At 33.1% G+C, this 19997-nt stretch overlaps 1 non-coding gene across 1 annotated transcript; it reads left to right on the top strand.

Annotated features, from left to right (window-relative positions):
• The first annotated feature begins 13171 nt into the window (after positions 1-13171).
• LOC114579467 lies at positions 13172-13278 on the top strand. Its single transcript, XR_003700467.1, has one exon. It is a non-coding gene; the product is annotated as a small nucleolar RNA R71 (small nucleolar RNA).
• The last annotated feature ends 6719 nt before the right edge of the window (positions 13279-19997 follow it).

Genomic DNA, 19997 nt, shown 5'->3' with positions numbered 1-19997 from the left:
ACTTATAAGTAAATGTGCAGAATTTTTTTTTTCATAAATATCTGTATAACTAAAATTTGTTACACCCCTATTTGTTTATATCCTTGACCGTTGCACGCTTCAGAGATATGTCGAGGGTCTAAGGGGTCAGCGCCACCTTGCGTGGTTCAATCTGCAAGGGGGGCAATTACCTAAAAACCATTATTATAAAGACTAAAAAATAGATGGAGGGGCACAAATTACCTAAATAATCATATACAATTTTTTTTTTTAATTTTTTGAGGGAAGGAGAGCGGTCCCCCCCCGCGAGCTTATAGTGGATCCACCCCTGATCTTGCCCACTATAGGGTCCGGACCTTATTATGGTGCCTAAACCCTTTATACATGCATCTAAATCTCCTTAAATTTTTTAAAATATTTTCCTGATATGTCATAAAAAAATTATCTTGATCGGGCATGAATCTCGAGGTAAAATCAAGCTGGAAACTTCAAAAATTAAATATGAGATCATCTGAACTTCAATTCTAGCAAAATTATAGTCGAACTGATCATCTTAGAAATATGAACCCAACCACAACAAATTCAACTCATTCCGAGCCAAAATGAGTCCAAATCAAAGACACGAAGCACATTCAAAAGGTTCAATCCATAATTTGGATTACTAAACACTTTCTAAATATGACATGCTTATAGTTGATGTCACGACCCAACCCGACCGGAACGAATCCCTTCGCGTCGGGCCGCGACGGAATTGAAATTCAGGATCTAGCTTTGGAATTTGCTTCAAACTTTCTTCCAAATATCAAACTTACAGAAAACACAAAGCTACTATAAACATCAAATATATAGAACAGTTCATTTATGATTTCTCCTTTCATCAAAATAATCATGCACAATACAGTGCATGGCTACATATAGAAAGAACAGAATAGAAAAGTCATGACTGTACAAAAAGCAAAAGTACAAAATACCTAATCACAGATCAGACACTGAACGGCTAGTCCAAGACTTCATTCCCTTTCCCAGAACCTGAAAACCACGCAGATAATAAGAATGAGCTAACAACTCAGCAAGACTACACCAGCCAATCAAAATCTCTAGAAACACACATCAGAAGAGTAGCCGTACAGAATTCAGATAATCTTGTAGAAATCGTATAAGCAGACAGAATACAGATACTCGATCAAACAGAAATCAAACCACAAACGGAATTCATTTCATATAACAGAATATTTAAGTCAGATTTCACAGAATAGACATAATTGTACAGAATAAACAGAATCGTACAAATCAGATTTCAAATCAGATAAAATCACATTTTACATATCAGATTCCCGAACCCTGACAGAATCTCAACGGATTCTGGCCCCTTATGCCTCCCTTTCGTGACACAGACAGAATCTCAACGGATTCTGGCCCCTTATGCCTCCCTTCCCTGACCCTGACAACGGAATCACAAAGGATCCCGGCCCCTTATTCCTCCCTTTGTGCTTACAGCTCAAGAACAGATCAGATATACAGAATTTTTAGAATAAAACTTATTTTTAGATTCCCGGACCCAGACAACGGAATCACCAAGGATTCTGGTTCCTTATAACTCCCTTCTGATATCATACAAACACATCAAAGCATCAAATTCAAAAAATCAGATTTCATCAGAAAAATTGTCAGCAGCATAACGACAATATACGGAAATTCCACAGAATTTACAATTTCAAAAATTTGCCAAATTACCACAGATAGCGTAAAACATCATTTCAAGGCTTTCATTGTACTGACGAAATATTTTTCAACATCTAGATAATTCGCTTAAAACATCGCAGAATTCAAAATAATCGGTGAAAATCTTCTAGAAAATACTCAAAACGTGCAAAAACATCGTCTAAAAAATATACAAAAAGTTACACGATAAAATATTCATCAGTACGAAATAATACCAGATTTGGCTAACGGAAATGAAATTTGAAACAGAAAAGTCATCAAAATCCACATTTCTAAAAATTGAGAAAGGCGGAATGTGCCTTACCTTGAGTCGGTCAACTTTTCCAACTACGGTGACGTACGAAAATGGATCGAAGTCGTCCAAAAATCACTTTTCTTCTTTTTTCCTTCGTTTTTCTCTCTCATGGGCTTTTCTCTCTCTTCAAAAATATCTCAATCCAATATATACACATGCAGATCGTACGAGACGATTTGCCCTATGGACAAATTTCGTTCAGACGAAGGGTATTCATTCCTCGACGAGTTGCTCTCTGGATAAATTTTGTATGGACGAACCAAATTTCGTCCTGGGACGAACCTCTCTGTCCACAGATTTTGTACTGATCGTCCCGGACGATCCAACTTCATCCCGGATGATCCTGGAAGGAAAAAATGACTTTCACAGTTGAATCGAGTAGCTCGACAAGACGAATCTAACGAGCCCAAGATTGTCAAATTTCGATATCATTAAGACCTTCAAATGTCTGACAAACGGTCCACGATCAAGGGATTCAATATCGGCCATCTATCTGAACTACTCCACATTTGCCCTTGATCCTCTTCCTATTTACGGGTCATGCCATCCTAAAAAAACTATAAATAGCTCCTCATTTCTCTTGAGAGGGGACCTAAGCAAGAAGAAAATAAGAAAGAGAAGAGAAGAGAAGAAGGGAAGGAGGGAATAAACTCCTCGACAATCGCCGGAGTTCTGCTCAACGTTCAAGTGACGTCGGAGTTCTGTTCGACTTCCAAGTGATGCCAGAATTCTGCCCGACTTCCAAGTGACATCAAAATTCTGCCCAACTAATGCCGAAGTTTTTTCGAATGTGAGCCCAAACGGGTCCGAATCAAGGACCTGAAGCACTATTAGAAGGTTTGAACCACAATTTGGATTACCAAACAGTTTTCTAACATAGCATGCTTATAATCGAATCTAGCGGCTCGACGAGACAAATCTAACGAGCCCAAGATCACTTAATTATGATTTCATTAAGACCTTCGAATGTCTGACGAGCCGTCGACAATCAAGGGATTTAATATCGGCTGTCCATCCAATCCACTCCCCATTTGTCCTTGATCCTCCTCCTATTTATGGGTCATTCCATCCTAAAAAAATTATAAATAGCCTCTCATTTCTCTTGAGAGGGGACAGAAGCAGGAAGAAGAAGAGAAGGAGGAGAGAAGAGAAGGAGGATAGGAGTTATGAAAACTCCTCCTCGACCACCGCTGCCGAAATTCTACCCAAGTGATGCCAGAATTCTGCCCGACATCCACGAGACGCCAGATTTTGCCCAAATGATGCCTGAATTCTGCCCGACTTTCAAATACTGCCGGAATTCCGCCCGACTTAATTTCCAACTGACGTCAAAATTCCGCCTGACCTCCAAGTGACTTTTGAATTCTGCCCGACCTCCAAGTTATGCCGGGGTTTCACCCGAACTCCTAGTGATGCTGGAGTTCTGCCTGAATACCATCTAACGCCGAAGTTCTCTTCGACCGCCAACTGACTACAAACTTCTACCCGACGCTGGACCTCCGCTTGTCGCCAAGTTTCTACCCGACGTCGGACTTCTATATGTTATCGGACATTCGTCGGATATCTATCAGATACTGGATTTTGTTCCATTGCTGGATTTCTACCTGACACAATCCTTCCGATCTTCATCGCCAGACAACAGTCTTTACCGGCCTCCATCGCCCGCGGACTATGGTCCTTCTAACTTACGTCGCCCACCGACTACAGTCCTTTCGACCTCTGTCGCTTGTCGACTATGGTCCTGGAGACTTACATCGCGTACCGACTACTATCCTTTTGACTTCCGTCACCCACCGACTATGGTCCTTCCGACTTACGTTGCCCACCAACTACAGTCCTTTCGACTTCTATCGCCCGTCGACTACGGTCCTTCCGACTTACGTAGCCCATCGACTACAATCCTTTCGACCTCCGTCGCCTGTCGACTGCAGTCCTTTTGACTTACGTCGCCCACTGACTATAGTCCATCCGACCAAAAAAATATATCAACAATGATTCTTTGTATTCCCACTATGTACACTACAGGAAAATCACCGATTTCTGGCGGAATTTTCCGGCGGCTTTCCGGCGGTCACGTTTCCGGCGGCTTTCCGGCGCTTTTCCGGCGGTTTTTTCTCACGAAATTTTCTGGCGGAATTTCCGGCGCTTTTCCTGTAGTGGTAGTGTACTCTATAAAATGTACATCAAGCTAAGGCTTTCCCCCAAAGAAGGGTCTCATTTGTAATCAATTATAAATACTAGTGGATTCATTCAAACTGGGCTATGCCCCGTGATTTTCCCCCCTTTTCAAGGGTTTTCCACGTAAAGATCTTGGTGTCTCATATGAATTCTCTGATTGCGTGCTGGATTTTCCTACAACACTAAGACGCTAAACTTTATATTTCTCTACCGCCACGAATACTCCAGGACGCAACAATTTTTATGTATTATAATGTACATGAGGGGAAATAAGGTAAATTTTTTTTTTTTCAGTAATATGAAAGCAATTTTACATTTAAAATTTGCAAATGACAGATACTATTTCGGTAACAACTTTATAAAGGAACATTCTTATTTTCTTCTTTTTCTTTAAAGCAATTTTACATTTAAATTTTGCAAATGATAGATACTTAAAATTTTGCAAATGTCCCCCCAAAAAAGTTTTATGTACTCATTTGTAGTTCATGCTGGAGAGCCCAACGTCTCTGTTTTTCTTTAGAATTTTAGATATTTGCAGTGCTTTTGGTATCTAGAGCTTTTAATGAATAATGAATGTGTTTGCATCTTCTTGGAAAAAACTTTCCTTTGTATGCGTGAGCTAGCAAAATCAACATGCGAGGGAACCTTGTAAAGTTTAATATCTTCTATTCCTCTTATATTTTAAATAATATTAGAAAGAGTGACAATCTCTTGTCTCTTTGTCCAGATTTAGGGTTAACTTGTACTCGTATTAAGCATACTATTCTATATTTAAGCCATTTTTCTCAAAAGTGACAATAAATAAAAAGGGATTGGGGTTCTTGAAACTCATAAAGCATTTTGTGAAAGCATGCAAGAAATTTTTTTGGGGACATTTAGGCAAATTAAGGAAACTCACAAATACATCACATATATAAAACTCAAATCTAAGACCTTTTGGTTGGTAGCCAAAACGTCCAACTAACTGAGCAAGATGAGCTATGTAAGCATGCAAGAAGTTCCTTGAGGCAGATGCTAAAAGCTGATTTTCTAGCAAAGTCTATGCTCCACTACTACACTGATGGCAAAGAAAAATAGTTGGAAATAAGAAACTTAGAGGTATAGAAGTATAGAAAATTAGGTTTAAATTCCCCTTTTAAATCTTAGGGTGTTACAACAAATGTGGAAGGTAAATTCACTATTTATAAAAGTTATGAACATATGATATTTAAAAATACATGATTGCATTATAGTGATTTTCTTCTTATTACCCATGTGATTTGATGGGGGTCGTGGAGTGAACTTTTGAATTGTATAAAAATCTAAGACTCTCTCACCCCTAAATAATGCTTAGATTTTTTTTGATATAAATAATAATAAACCTCACTTAATATACACAAATATATTAAGTACCGAATCAAGCAATAAAATGATAGAGTAGAATATCGAATCCATGAGGAAGTATGTTTTAATTGTAACAAACTACGACTATTTACTCTAATTGCAATAATTATCCTACTAAAATAAAAATAATATTTTTGAAAATTCTATCACTAAATAAAACAATATAAACATTTGATACATTATTTAATAAAAGTATTTTGGATTGATGAGTATAAATTGCATAGCTTTCATAATGAAACTCTTTAAGGTAATATGATACACAGCATATGCTTCCCTAGATCTTTGTTGATCTTGTAGGGGTGAAAATGATATATGTTGACCTCCTATAATTGTAATATCTCCTTGGAAACCTAGAACATTGTACATCTTATGTCTAGGCATGTAAACATTCTATCTCAATATTCATAGTTGTTTTTGTATTCCTCCGTCGAGGATATTCATCATAATATATTTTAACTACACATATATATGATCACTATACACATTAAATAAAGAGCAAGAAAATATTGAAAATATCTTTTAATATTTATAGAACAAGAGTCTTCATTAATACTTTAACATGCACTTTATATTATCATTCCAATATAAAATAATTAGGCATACATAGAATGAATAACTAGAAAACTCATTTTAATTAAACTCATAAAAGAATGAAAAATACAAGAGAGTGAGATCACCAGAAATGATCAAAGTATCTCTTATACACTCCTCTGTTTAACTTACATATTTGTTTCAAGAAATACAGGCTAAACATTCCAAATGATTATATCTTGTACTACCCTTGCATCCATTGGCGGAGGCCGGGGGGGGGGGGGGGGGGCAAGCGAGGCACGTACTCCCCCCTAAAAAAACGCATGTTAAGGAACTCTACCATCTCTCTCTCTCTCTCTCTCTCACTCAGTGTTTTATACTTTTTTCTTGTACATCAAATGTTCAATTATTATTCATGTGACTTTTTTCACTTCTAATATGTTATTTTTTAATCTTATAATTTATTATTTTATCATATATTTTAAAGCTGATATTTTTATTATTTTTAATTTCTTTATATATGGAATTTCATGCTATTGAAATATAGTAAAAATTCACATGTTAATTTTTTTTAATTTGAAAAAAATATCATATAATTTTATGTTATAGAACTTTTATAAATATTATATAATTAGGGTTTATTTGGGACAATTTTCTAACTATTTTACTATTAAAATAATAATCATATTTTTTTGCAAATGTTTTCTAGCTATTTTTTAAATAATTTTTTATAGAAAAAGTTTTTTTTTTACTACCAAAGCAGCTAAAATATTTTTTCTTGCTATCAAGTTTTTTTACTATAAGTTGTTTATTATTTTATTTTTAATATTCTACATTCTTAATAAATAATTTGAAAAAAAATGTCTTTGCCAGTTTGTTTGAAGCCTGGATGTAAAAAGTTGAGTGAAAATATATATATAAAAAATATTTAGCATCCCCCCCCCCCTAAATACATTTTTTGGCTCCACCACTGCTTGCATCCCTAAGATTTTACTCTTAGAGGGAACTAGAGAAGTATCCTAAAAAGTATTAAATTTACACAAGTGACTGAACTCTCTTACAAATATAACATCACAACTATTTATAAAAATATATAAATAGATAATTAGCATTATGGGGCTTCAAATAATGGCACCCCGATGCCCTTGAAGTTAACTAGCACCTCAATGTTGAAGCTTTTATACCACTGCGGTGCTTGCTAATGTGGATCAGTTACTTAGTGAACAGTTGCATCTCTTCGCTGACAGAACATGTCCCTTAGAAGTAACAACTGCAATGACATGATGCTGTGGGGCCCAAGTACAAAAAAAGAGGCAAGGTGTGATAATATATGGCACCGTGACATTTAAAAATAGAGAATCTGGCACTACCAAGCTAACTTTCTTAAGTTGCAGTGCTGACAATGCTATGACACTGTTTTGTGTTGCCTCCACAACACTTGTAAATAGAGAACTCGATGCTAACATGTCAGAATTTGAGTGCCTTGGTGGTATTGAAGTAAGCAATGTAGCGTTATTTCGTCGGATGCCGCGACGCTATTGACTATTTAAATTTTTTGTCATTCTTTAATTTATCTTGCACAAAAATAACTAAATTCACTGAAAATAAAATACATAAAATAATATGTAATTTACACTTATCAAATTCTCCCCAACTTAAACTCTTGCTTGTCCTCAAACAAATTAAGTAATCTATAATTATGACTAAATAATAAATAAATAGAAATTGATAATTTAAAATTACTAAAATATAGGATAATATATCATGGTCTAGAAGTAGTGAAAATGAACAAAGTTATAATTATAGCTTGATTGAAAAATACTAATAATTATCCTAACTAATCATCTTTATTATTGCTTAATTTGAATTCACATGTTATAAATATAATCATTACCTTTTGAATTCTAAATTGAATAATATAGCTTAAAGATAAGAAGTGTTTTTAGTTAAAATTAAAATTTTGTAAGTTCAACAATATTTATACTAGTTTTTTTATCTTATCTTTTGAATCTTAAATTCAAGTTGCTTATGATTTTTAATTTTAATTTAGTCATATCTATTCTTTAACCTTAATTATTCATCTTCAATTCAAAAGTAAATTTATAAATATATAACTTATAAATTCAAGTTAAGTCAATAATTTAAATGATTTAAGTCAATAAATAATTAATTTTTCTAATATATGAATTATAAAGTAGTGTTCATTTGAACTACGACCTAGGATTTTATTATTATCTTAATTTTACATAATTTTAAGGTTTAGGGTCTCACCGCCATCTTATAAAATTTTCCTTAAGTTTGAGTGGTACTTTTTTTTATCATACAACAAATCTGAAACATTCCTTCACTTCAACAAACCAACTTGAATTCTACTAATAATATCCCCATCTATTTCACCATTACTCTAAATATTAAACCCAAGATATTTAAAACGAGTACACTTATTAATGACTTGATATCTCAAAGTCACAAACCCCCCACTATATCTATTACTACTAAAATTATACTCTATATATTTGATTTTAGATCTACTCAAATAAAAAAAATTTAGACTTTAAAGTTGACTTCCATAGTTTGAGTTTACCTTCAACCCCCTCTATAGCCTTATTAACTAGAAAAATATCATCAGCAAAAAGCATACACTAGGATACATCCTCATGAAAATATAAATAACAAGAACATAAACTTTAATAAATAACACATATTTTCATATGAGTGATAGAAAGGTACAAAATATGTGATATATATAAAGCTATAACACAATGCACAAGATAGCTAGTGCATTCAGCACCACCCTAAAACATCACAATAAGCTTACTAACGACATAAGTTGATTGCCCCCATAAGCACTATGTTTATAGTCTTAAGACAGGCTATACTAATGATTTTATTTCAGGATGAACCAATTTAGTTATATTTCACAATCGATCAATGTTTGCACCTAAATAAGGTTTCAATATGTGGTCATTTACTTTGAAAACATGTATGCTGTTCTTATCCTGAATTTTTACAGTTCCATATGAAAATATTCTTATAACAATGAAAGGTCCAGATCATCTAGATTTTAATTTTTTTGTGAAAGGTGGTTAAGTCTAGAATTAAAAAGTAAAACATCTTATTCAGAAGTGAATTATTTTTTAAGAAGTTTACTATCATGCTATTTTTTTTAACTTTTTTCTTATAAATACTTGCATTTTCATAAACTTTATTTTCAATTTCTTTCAATTCACTCAATTATATCAATATCTTTTTTTAATACCTTCAAACTAAAATTTAATTCTTTAATTTCCAAGAATATTTTGTGCTTAAGTTTCACAGGAAGGTGACAAGCTTTTTTAAAATTTAATTTATAAGGAGGCATACCAATAAAAGTCTTAAAAATAGTTCTATAGGGCAATAATGCATCATCTAATTTAATCGCAAAATCTTTCCAATCAGAACTGATCATTTTTTCAAGATTTGTTTAATCTTTCTATTGCTAATTTTAGCCTGACCATTAATTTGACGATGAAAAGCATTAGCTATCCTATGATAAATCCTATATTTCCTTAACATTATTTCTATTCTTTTATTATAGAAATGACTTTCTCCATCAGTGATTAAAACTCTTAGCATTTCAAACCTAGAAAAAAATATTTTTCTTTAAAGAATTGATCATAATTTAAGCATCAATTTTAGAGGTTTCCACACCTTTAATCAATTTTGAAATATAATCTACAATATTAAGAATATATTGATTTCTATGGGATGACACAAAATGTCCCATAAAATCCAATCCCTAAATATTAAATATTTTTATTTTCAAAATATAGTTCAAATGTATTATATTTCTTTTTGAAATATTTCTTACTCTTTGACATTGATCACATTTCTTAATGTATTTATTTACTTACTTGAATAGAGTAGGCAAAAAAAAAAAAAATCTAAATTGAATTCTAAAATCCCAGAAGTGCCCCCCATAATGAGAATCATGATACTCCTTATAAAGATGCTAAACTTGGATTTTTCTGTTACAATAATTTGAGAGAAACTTTTTATAAAAAGGGTACTAAAAATTAAATTGTAAACTAATCTAAGTTTAGCATCTTTCTTTGTCATAAGATATTTGATAACATAATGATTAGTAAAAATAACTACTTTAGTGCCAATTAAGTATGATCTAAATTTATTAAAAGCAAATGCAATATCTAGTAATTCTTTTTCAGTAGTTGTATAATTATATTGTGCATAATTTAATATTTTACTAGTATAAAAAATGACATGAAATTTCTTATATCTCTTTTATCCACGAATGACACCCACAATAATGTCGTCGACATCACACATCGCTATAAAAGGTAACCACCAATCATGAGCAGTAATAGCTGGGGCAATAGTCAATTGTTATTTTAAAGTATTAAAGGCTTCATGACATATAAACTTAAATACAAAAGGAACATCCTTCTCCATTAAATAATTTGATGGCTTAGAAATTTTAGAGAAGTCCTTAATAAATCTCTTATAAAATCCATAATGTCCTAAGAAAATCCTAATACTTTTAATAGAATTGGGAGGATGTAATTGTTCTATCACCCAAATTTTCACAATGTTTACCTCCTATCCTTCCTTAGAAATATTATGCCCTAAAGAAATGAATTCATTTACCGTGAATTGACACTTCTTCCAATTTAATACTAAATTTATTTCTACACATCTTTTTAAAATAGAGGTTAAATTCTTAAGACAAGAATCAAATATACTGTCAATTACAAAGAAGTCATTTATGAAAACTTTAATACCCTACTCAATTAAGTTTGAAAAGATTGACATCACACATTTTTAAAAAGTAGGAGCATTATAGTGTCCAGAAGGCATTCTTCTAAAAGTAAAAGCTTCATAATGTCTAGTGAAGGTAGTCTTATCCTGATCCTCAAGTACAATAGAAATTTGATGATATCCAGAATATCCATCTCAAAAAAAAAAGAATGTCCTATCAATCTATCTAACACCTAATCAAGAAAAGATAAAGAAAAATGATCTTTTATAGTGGATTTATTTAATTTTCTATAATCTATACAATTCCTCTAACCTGTAATCGTTCATGTGGGTATAAGTTCATTATGTTCATTTGTTATAACAATCAATCCTCCTTTTTTAGGAACACGATGAATTGGGCTTACCTAAGAACTATCAGAAATATGATAAATAATCCCAACATTTAGCCATTTTGTAATCTCTTTCTCAACATCTTTCATGGGAGGGTTAAGTTTTCTTTGAGGGTTAGCTTTTGGTATTGAATTGGCTTCCATCAAAATTCTATATATGCAAATTGAGGGACTAATCCCCTTAATGTTAGCAACTGTTCACCCGAAATCTCTTCTAAATTTACTTAAAACTCTAATCAATTCACTTTCTTGATGTTGTTCTAAATTTGTAGAAATGATAACAAGAAGAATATTATTATTACCCAAAAAGGCATACTCGAGATGACAAGGTAAAGCCTTAAGTTTTAATTTAGGGGCCTCAACAATGGGTGGTATTAAATTATTTTTTAAATAAGAAGTCTTTAACAATTCAAAATTTTTATTGATCAAACTTTCATTCCCTTCATTTTTTATAACAGATTTTCCTAACATCTCTTTGTTCTTTTCATTTTCTTCTTCTTCCAAAAGTTCTCTTTCCAATAATTCTTCTTTTAGACTCTCTACTATGATATTTTTCAAATCCACCCCAAAGAAATCTTTATTCTTCTATTGAGAGAATTTTATAGATTTAAGCACATCAATTGTAACCTCCTGATCTTGAACCCTCATAATCAATTCACTCTTTTTCACATCTATCATGGCTTTTCCAATAGCTAAGAAATGTCTTCCTAAAATGAGAGGTATTTTTTATCTTCCTCTATATCTTAAATAATAAAATCAACAGGGAAAATGAATTTATCAACTTTGATCAAGATATCTTCTACTACCTCTCTTAAATAAATGAATGATCAATCACCCAACTGAAGAGTAAGAGAAGTTGGTTGAACCTCTCATATATCTAATCTTTAAAAATGTAAAGTTGCATGAGGTTGATACTAGAACCTAAATCACATAAAGATCTCTCATAGAATTTAACACCAATAGTTAAAGGAATGGTAAATCTTTCATGATCTTTAAGTTTTTCAGGAAGTTTCTTTTGAATTACATCACTACTCTTTTTAGTTAATGCTATAATTTCAAATTCTCCATGCCTCCTTTTTATTCAAAATATCCTTCATAAATTTTTCATAAATGGGCATTTTTTCTAAATGTTTAGAGAAGGGTATATTAATGGTTAATTATTTAAAAACTTCTAAGAACTTTGAGAATTGTTTATCAAGATTTTATTTGATTAACCACTGAGGAAAAAGTAGTGGTGATATCCCTACAACCCTTCTAATTGAATTTTCAACTTCTTTTATAGAGTCAGCTTATTTAATTAAAGATTTATTTTATACTTGTTGATCTTCACCATCATTCTTCTAAAGTAAATCTTTATCTTTGTATGGGTCTTCCAAATATTTCCAACTTATGAGTTAGATATTATGATATTATTCTTCTAATTTTTGATAATTAATCAACCTAGCAAGATGCCTTATTTGATCTTCAATTTTTTAAAGAGCATTTTATTGATTATGCAATTTGATTCCTACTTGCATAATAATAGTTTCCAAGGATACCTTCCCATTCCTGTTATAATGGAGTTGTTCAGAATCTAAGTGATAATGATTTAGTGCTACATGATGTGATGTTGTGGTGCTTGAATTTCTAGGATATATATTGATATTATTATCCTCAGTTATCCTGATTTTAACTTTCAAGTTATCTAATTTTTTAAAAATTGATGCAACTTGTGCAGTTAAAAATTGACAAAGCATCAAATTCATATACTCTTGCTATTCTCTTAAGATTTATCCTATCAGTAGACCACTGTAAATTATTAGTAGCAATTTTCTTTATTAATTCATATGCTTTCTCAAACGAATTAGGCATTAATGATCCTCCACCTGCAGCATCTATTATTGCCCTAAGGGATCCTACTAATATATTATTAAATAGTTAAATAACTGACCAATTAAGTAAAGCATGATGAGGGCATTTCCTAAGCATTTCTTTAAATCTCTCTTGACTCACATAAATTGATTCTTCTTCAAACTGAGTAAAAGAAGTGATATTATTTTTAAGTTTAGCAATCTTCACAGGTGAGAAATACTTAGCAAGAAACTTATGAGCTAACTTATTCCAAGTGATTATAAAGCATAAGGGTAAAGAATTCAATCACTATTATACTTAAATGTTACATAAATTTCTAAAAAACCAGCTAAGTATAGATTAAAATATTCAGTAGAAGTTCTCCAATACTGGAAAATTTGAACCATTTAAATTATAACAAGTTATAATTCAAAATTATTAGCATGGATTATATGTCTATTAATACTCCAATGAACTCTGTTTATTAAAGGGTTAGTATAACCCCTAAGAGGTCTAGATTGATTTTGATCTAATATAGATTTAGCTATCTTCACTAACTTTTTAGTTTTTTTAAATTTTTGAAAGGGTGTTTGACCTAGATTTTTGTTCGAGTTCCCTCAAAATCGATTCCCGTCAAGTCCAATTCGAGCTCAAATTAGCTCGTATTGAGTCAAATTAGACTTGACCGTGTTTGATTAAGCCCGATTAGTCCACCTTAGCCGTGTCAAGTTTGTTATGATTCGAATCATCATTTTATTTAAATTTAATTGGATTAATTTGAGCCATTCTTTCCCTTTGAATAGGAACTTCCAAGTCTCCCTTTGTGTTCCAATCCTCCTTTTCGGGAAGAATAATATTGAAACCTTAATCGAGAGTTTTCTTAAGCCTCAGGCTTGAGATGTAATTAATCACGGGGGCTTGCGCTCATGGAAAATGGAACTCCACCATCAAATAAACTCCACTCGAGCTGATGTACCGGGTGTGAAAAATCTGTTATTTTGATTAGGTCGTATATATTACTACCCATCGAGATGCGTTGGTGAGAGCCGCTATCCTCAATGGTTAGTTATATTTACGATCAAATTTGCCCTCCCATTGGCCCGTTTAATAAGAGCGTGGAGGCTTGCAATCGTTTCTATCCCCCATGGTGATGCAATCATATACCCTCTGCACTTTGCTACCATAGTGGTGTCCTTTCGGAGGTCCACAGGTTTTTGGCGACCACGATGGGACAAAAGGAAAAAAGAAATCCAATATTCGCATGACCAAATTGAAATGACTAACAAGGATGACTCTATACTCACTTGACTGAATTAGAATAGCAAGAAAATGAGCCAAGGAAACTTAACAACCTAACTGAAAATATGGCATAAAGGAAGGGAAAGAAAGACTCAACAACCACTCAAGAAGTCGACAACCACCAAGCGCACAAGCCCACAGTGATGTGAAGAGGAAAGGAACACTCAACCGTGAGTTTGACAGTGAAGTGAAGAGGAAAGAAAGCACCCCCGCTAGGCCATAGGCCACGAAATAACGAGGTCCCTATCCAGCCATAGGTATTTCGTTAGGATAAAGCGAAAAGAAAAAAATCACTAGACCATATGTTTGTCGATGAAAAGGAAAGGACGCACCCTCACCCGGCCTTAGACCACAAAACAATGAGGTCCCTGCCCGATCATAGGTCTGTCGGTAGGATAAAGTGGAAATAAATAGTCATATGACCATAGGTCTATCAGTGAAAAGGAAAGGAAGCATCCTTACCTCGCCACAGGCCACGAAACAGCGAGGTCCCTACCCGACCATAGGTTTGTCGGTAGGATAAAGCGAAAACTCAACGATCACCCAAGCATCAATCTGTCGGTGAAGTGAAGAGAAAAGAGAGCACCCTTGCCGCCTCTCATGACATAAAATAGAAAACTTTCCCCATTTTGCACTCACGCTCTCATAATCACACACAGGAATTCAAAGGGAAAAAGTAACATAAGAGGAAGTGATTCAACACATGCCTCTGATGTCAAAATCGCACATGCACCGTAATTTATATATACATATGTACACTTCACCACATCTTCATTCCCCATGTTTTCTTTTTCTTGTTAGTTGGTTGTTGAGTTTTTACTTTATCCTACCGATATACCTATGGCCAGGTAGGAACCTTGCTATTTCGGGGCCTATGACTGAGCGAGGGTCCTCTCTTTCCTCTTCACTTCATCGACAGATCTATGGTCGGGTGATTGTTGAGTTTCCGCTTTATCCTACCGACAAACCTATGGCCGAGTAGGGACTTCACTGTTTCAGAGCAGCGTCAAACAATAAAAGTTTCTTTCTTTGTCTAAAAGTATACAACCATGAATATACAATCAACAAGTAAAATAAAAGATACAAGTAGGTCTAACTATGTAATTAATTTAACATTATTATTAAAATTTGTAAAAAGAAGAATACTTTCTCGATAACTACGCCAAAAACTTGATGGGGACTATGAAGTGAACTTTTGAATTGTATAAAGATCTAGAGCTCCATCACCCTTAAATAATGCTTAAATTTTTTTGATATAAATAATAATAAATCTCACTTAATATACACAAGTATATATGCTGAATCAAGTAATTAAATAATAGAGTAGAGTGTCGAATCCACCAGAAAATATATTTTACTTGCAACAAACTATTACTATTTACTCTAAATATAATAATTATCCTACTAAAATAAAAATAATATTTTTGGAGATTCTATCTTTGAATAAAAGAACAAAATATTTGATACAACATTTAATAAAAGTGTTTTCAATTGATGAGCATAAATTGTATATCTTTCCTAATAAAACTTTTCAAGATAATGTGATTTAGAACATATATATCCATAGATCTCTGCCAAGCTTATAAGGGTGAAAATGATGTCTACTGGCCTCCTACAATTATATTATCTCCTCAAAAACCTAGAATATTTTATATCCTATATTTAGGCATGCAAACATCCTATCTCAATATTCCTAGTTGTTCTTGTATTCATCCATTATGGCTATATATCACACTATATTTTAACTACACATATGACCATTATTTGTATTAAATAAAGAATGAGATAATATTAAAAACATTTTTAATAGTTATAAAACAAGTATCTTCATTAATACTTTTTCATGCACTTCATATCATTAATTCAAAAAAAAAAGAGAATTAGCTAGACATAGAATAAATAACTAACAAACTCATTTTCACTATAGTCATGTTATAATGAAAAATATAAGAGAGTGTTATCACCCAAAAGGATCAAAGTAGTATCTTCTATACTTTTTTTCACCCTTTAACTAAGCTTAGTCTCATTTAGATTTTATTCTAAGAGGGAACTAGAGAAATACTCTAAAAAGTACTAAATTTATACAAGTAATTGAATTTCCTTATAAACATAACATCACAACTATTTATTAAAAAAAACATTAATAGGAAACTGGCACTGCGACACTTGAATAATGGCACTACAACGCCCTTGAAGTGAACTAGTGCCTTTGCTGATGTGGATCAATTATTTAGTAAATAGTCATGCCTCTTCATTGATAGAACATATCCCTTAAAAACAACTGCATCACGGCGGCTCTACGGACATTTGAGCGTTGCGGTGCCCGAGTGCAAAATGGCATCGAGGCGTGAGAAATTGTGGCGCCATGGAAATTAAAAGCATAGTGTCTGACATTACCAAGTTAAATTTTGAATCGCAGCGCTGGCAATGCTATGGTGTTATTTGTGTTGCCACAGTAGTGGTTACAAATAGAGAACTCGCTGCCACCATATCAAAAATTGAGCGCCTCAGTGATATTAAAGTAAGCGTTGTGGTGTTATTTCATCGGACGTCGTTACACTATTGAATATTTATAATTTTTTTGCCATTCTTTAGTTTTCCTACAAAAAAATAACTAAAACAAGTTTTCACTGAAAATAAAAATATAAAATAATATGTATTTTACACCTATCATGAATTAGAATATAAGTACTCTTTGTCTTTGTCGAGTTTATTGGTGTATTAGCTATGATTCCTCTTTACTAAAGTTCTGTTATCTCCTTAATATTTCATAATCCTAACCACTATATTCTATGTTATGACAATATTACATTTAAAAACCCCTAATTATTCTTCTACTCCTACGTCGAGGCTCTAGATCACATTAGGTTTTAAGTTTATATTAGGCCTAAACATAAACTAAATGAAGGTTTAAAAGCTTCATGAATACTTCAAAGATTCAACCTACTCTATTCAATACATAGCTTCTAAATAGTCATAGATTCAGAATAAAAGTTTAGCCACACATAGAGATGATTTTAAACAACACAAATATTTTATTTCACTTAAGAAAATAACAAGTTGTAAACTATAAAATAAAATATAAATAATAAAAGGAAGGTTAGAAATGACCCCGATCCAAGGTATAAACTCCTTTGCACCTCTCCACTTTGATGTACACTAATATAACATACCAAATAAGTATACAAGAGCCACTCTCTCCCTTAGAAACAAACCCTTACACTATATCACACACACACAACTCCACAATGTGCACACCTCTTTACATGAACACTAAGGTTACCATTTGTGCTTTTATAAAATAGCCAAACTAGCTAGTGTCGTGACACTAGCTTGGTGGCACTGTAGGGTTGTTGGACTGGCACGTCGGTTCACCATTTATTGCATTAGTTCATTGTTTCAACAATCTCCTACCATATAGCTGGGCGATTTGGCACTGCGACACTTCTTGGATAGCGCTAGCTTTAGCACTGTGGCATTAGATTAAGTTATGGTGTTGAGTCTGTGAGCTATGGCGTTGGTTAAATTTTTATGATTTTTCACCTATTTCCTACAAAAATTGTAAGAGTTAAAAGCACAAATATCATAATAGGTAATTTGGACTTAACGATTATTCTCTTATCAATGCACAAACACATGCAAGAGGACATGAATGTTGAAATTTAGTGAGTTATCTTTCTCAGACCGGATCTAAACATGTGAAATTAGTTACCATTTCAATAGTTATTTCATTTATAGTCTCATGGTTTTAAATCTGTAAAAGCAACAAGAAATCATCTATTGTTAGATTGTAACCTTAGATATTTATCCCAGGGAAACAATCAAACTAGTACTTAATGCAAGGAATTCTATATTTAAAAAGTAGCTTAGCCCTTGGATGAAATTGTCTAATAACAAGTGAATCAAATAAACTTTTGTATAAATAAGTTCCAGAGTTTGGGTTTATTTCCATCCTCATACCCATGCTTGGTTAGAAAGCAATATGATAGTGTAATACAAACATTCATGCAACTTGACTTTAGCTTGTTGGTTGATAGCTTAGGCCTCCAACTAACTGTTTAAGGCTAGGGCTGTCAATATTTGACACAATCCGAAAACCCGACTCGAACTCGACCCAAAAATTTTGGGTTAGGGTCAACCAAGACCCCAAACGGGTAGGGTTAAGGTTGGGTTGGTGAAAGGGAGGTTTGTACAGGCTTCTCCGCCTTGCCGAGGGGGGCAAAAGGAGAACTATTTTGATAGTGAAAATCCCGGAGTGGAGGACTCCGGGGAGTGGACGTAGGTCATATTTTGACCGAACCACTATAAAATTCTTGGTGTGTTCTTTCCTTATCGTTGTTTACTTTTTGCTTGCATTTTAAATTTGTCATATCTATTGCATGTGAAATTTTGTGAAAGTAAAATTGCATAAATCTTTGTTTTAAAATTTCAAAAACAATAAAAAAATTAGAACTATTGTTTACGGTTAATTTTATTAAGAAAAAGACTTTTACAATTCACCCCCCTCTTGTCGTTTAGTAATTTCAGCTCCAACATCAATAGGCCAAGAAACAACCTCAAACAAGACTTGATCCTCATAGATCAAAGAAGTAACTTCAGCATTACCAAATAACTACTTCCAAATAGCTGCATAACCAGCACATTCATACCAAAATTGTGTTTGTCCACAACCGATGGTATCAAATTAATCAACAGGACTTTATTGACTCCAACAATCTTCAAGAATCCAAATGAAACCGGTTCTTTAAAATAGAAAGGACCACCTTTACAATCCAAACATCCATACATCAACCATCTCATAAACATAAAATGATGACCCATCTAGAACACGTTTAAACCAATTATGGAATCAAGAAAATCCATAAACCAAAACAAACCCGAACTTCAATTATCACACATATTAACAAATTTTGCCCCAACACAAAATTTGTTCCAATAAATGTTATAGATAACGATGAACCAACACAAAAACTCCTCCAAAAGCACCTTTAGAATTGAAATATCAAAAAATTCAATCAAGAATTAATAATAGTAGGATAACCACATCCCACACAATCGGAAGCCAAACCAAACCAACGGAGTTCCGTCGACATGCCAAAAACAACAAAAAATGATTTCAAATCAGTAGATACACCAAAATCATCGATCCAAAGGAGAACCTCTACCAAACAAATCTTCATCAACATCACTTCTCTGCACAAAACACATTTAGCTAATTGAAAATTTGGGATGCCAAAGCCGTACCAAGGTGCTCCGTCATCCATATCAGGCCAACGAAGAACCACCGGATGGAAAAGATCCTCAAAAATTGCCAAGAATCGCTTCTCCATAAAGATCACCCGCTCCGCTCTTAAATAGCCTAATTTCCCTCTTTTTAAAGAAAGAATAATAAGTAGACAACAATGGCAACTAAAAATAACAAAACCAACAAAAACCCAATAATCAAGCCAACACAAACAATGAACCACAACAAGAGCAACACCAAACACCACAAACTCAAAATGCAAACGAGGGAGTAGAGCACTCCAAAAGATAAAAGACAAAAAATTAAATAATGGATGCATTTATAGAAGAAGCATTAGCTCTAATAACTCAGGCAATAAAAATAATTAGATATAGTTTGTCATTCTTTTATG

This window comes from Dendrobium catenatum, unplaced genomic scaffold (genome assembly GCF_001605985.2).
Source record: "Dendrobium catenatum unplaced genomic scaffold, ASM160598v2 fragScaff_scaffold_402, whole genome shotgun sequence".
NCBI lineage: Eukaryota > Viridiplantae > Streptophyta > Magnoliopsida > Asparagales > Orchidaceae > Dendrobium > Dendrobium catenatum.
The sequence above is the reverse complement of the archived record's forward strand: the minus strand, read 5'-3'. Positions and strand labels throughout refer to the sequence as shown.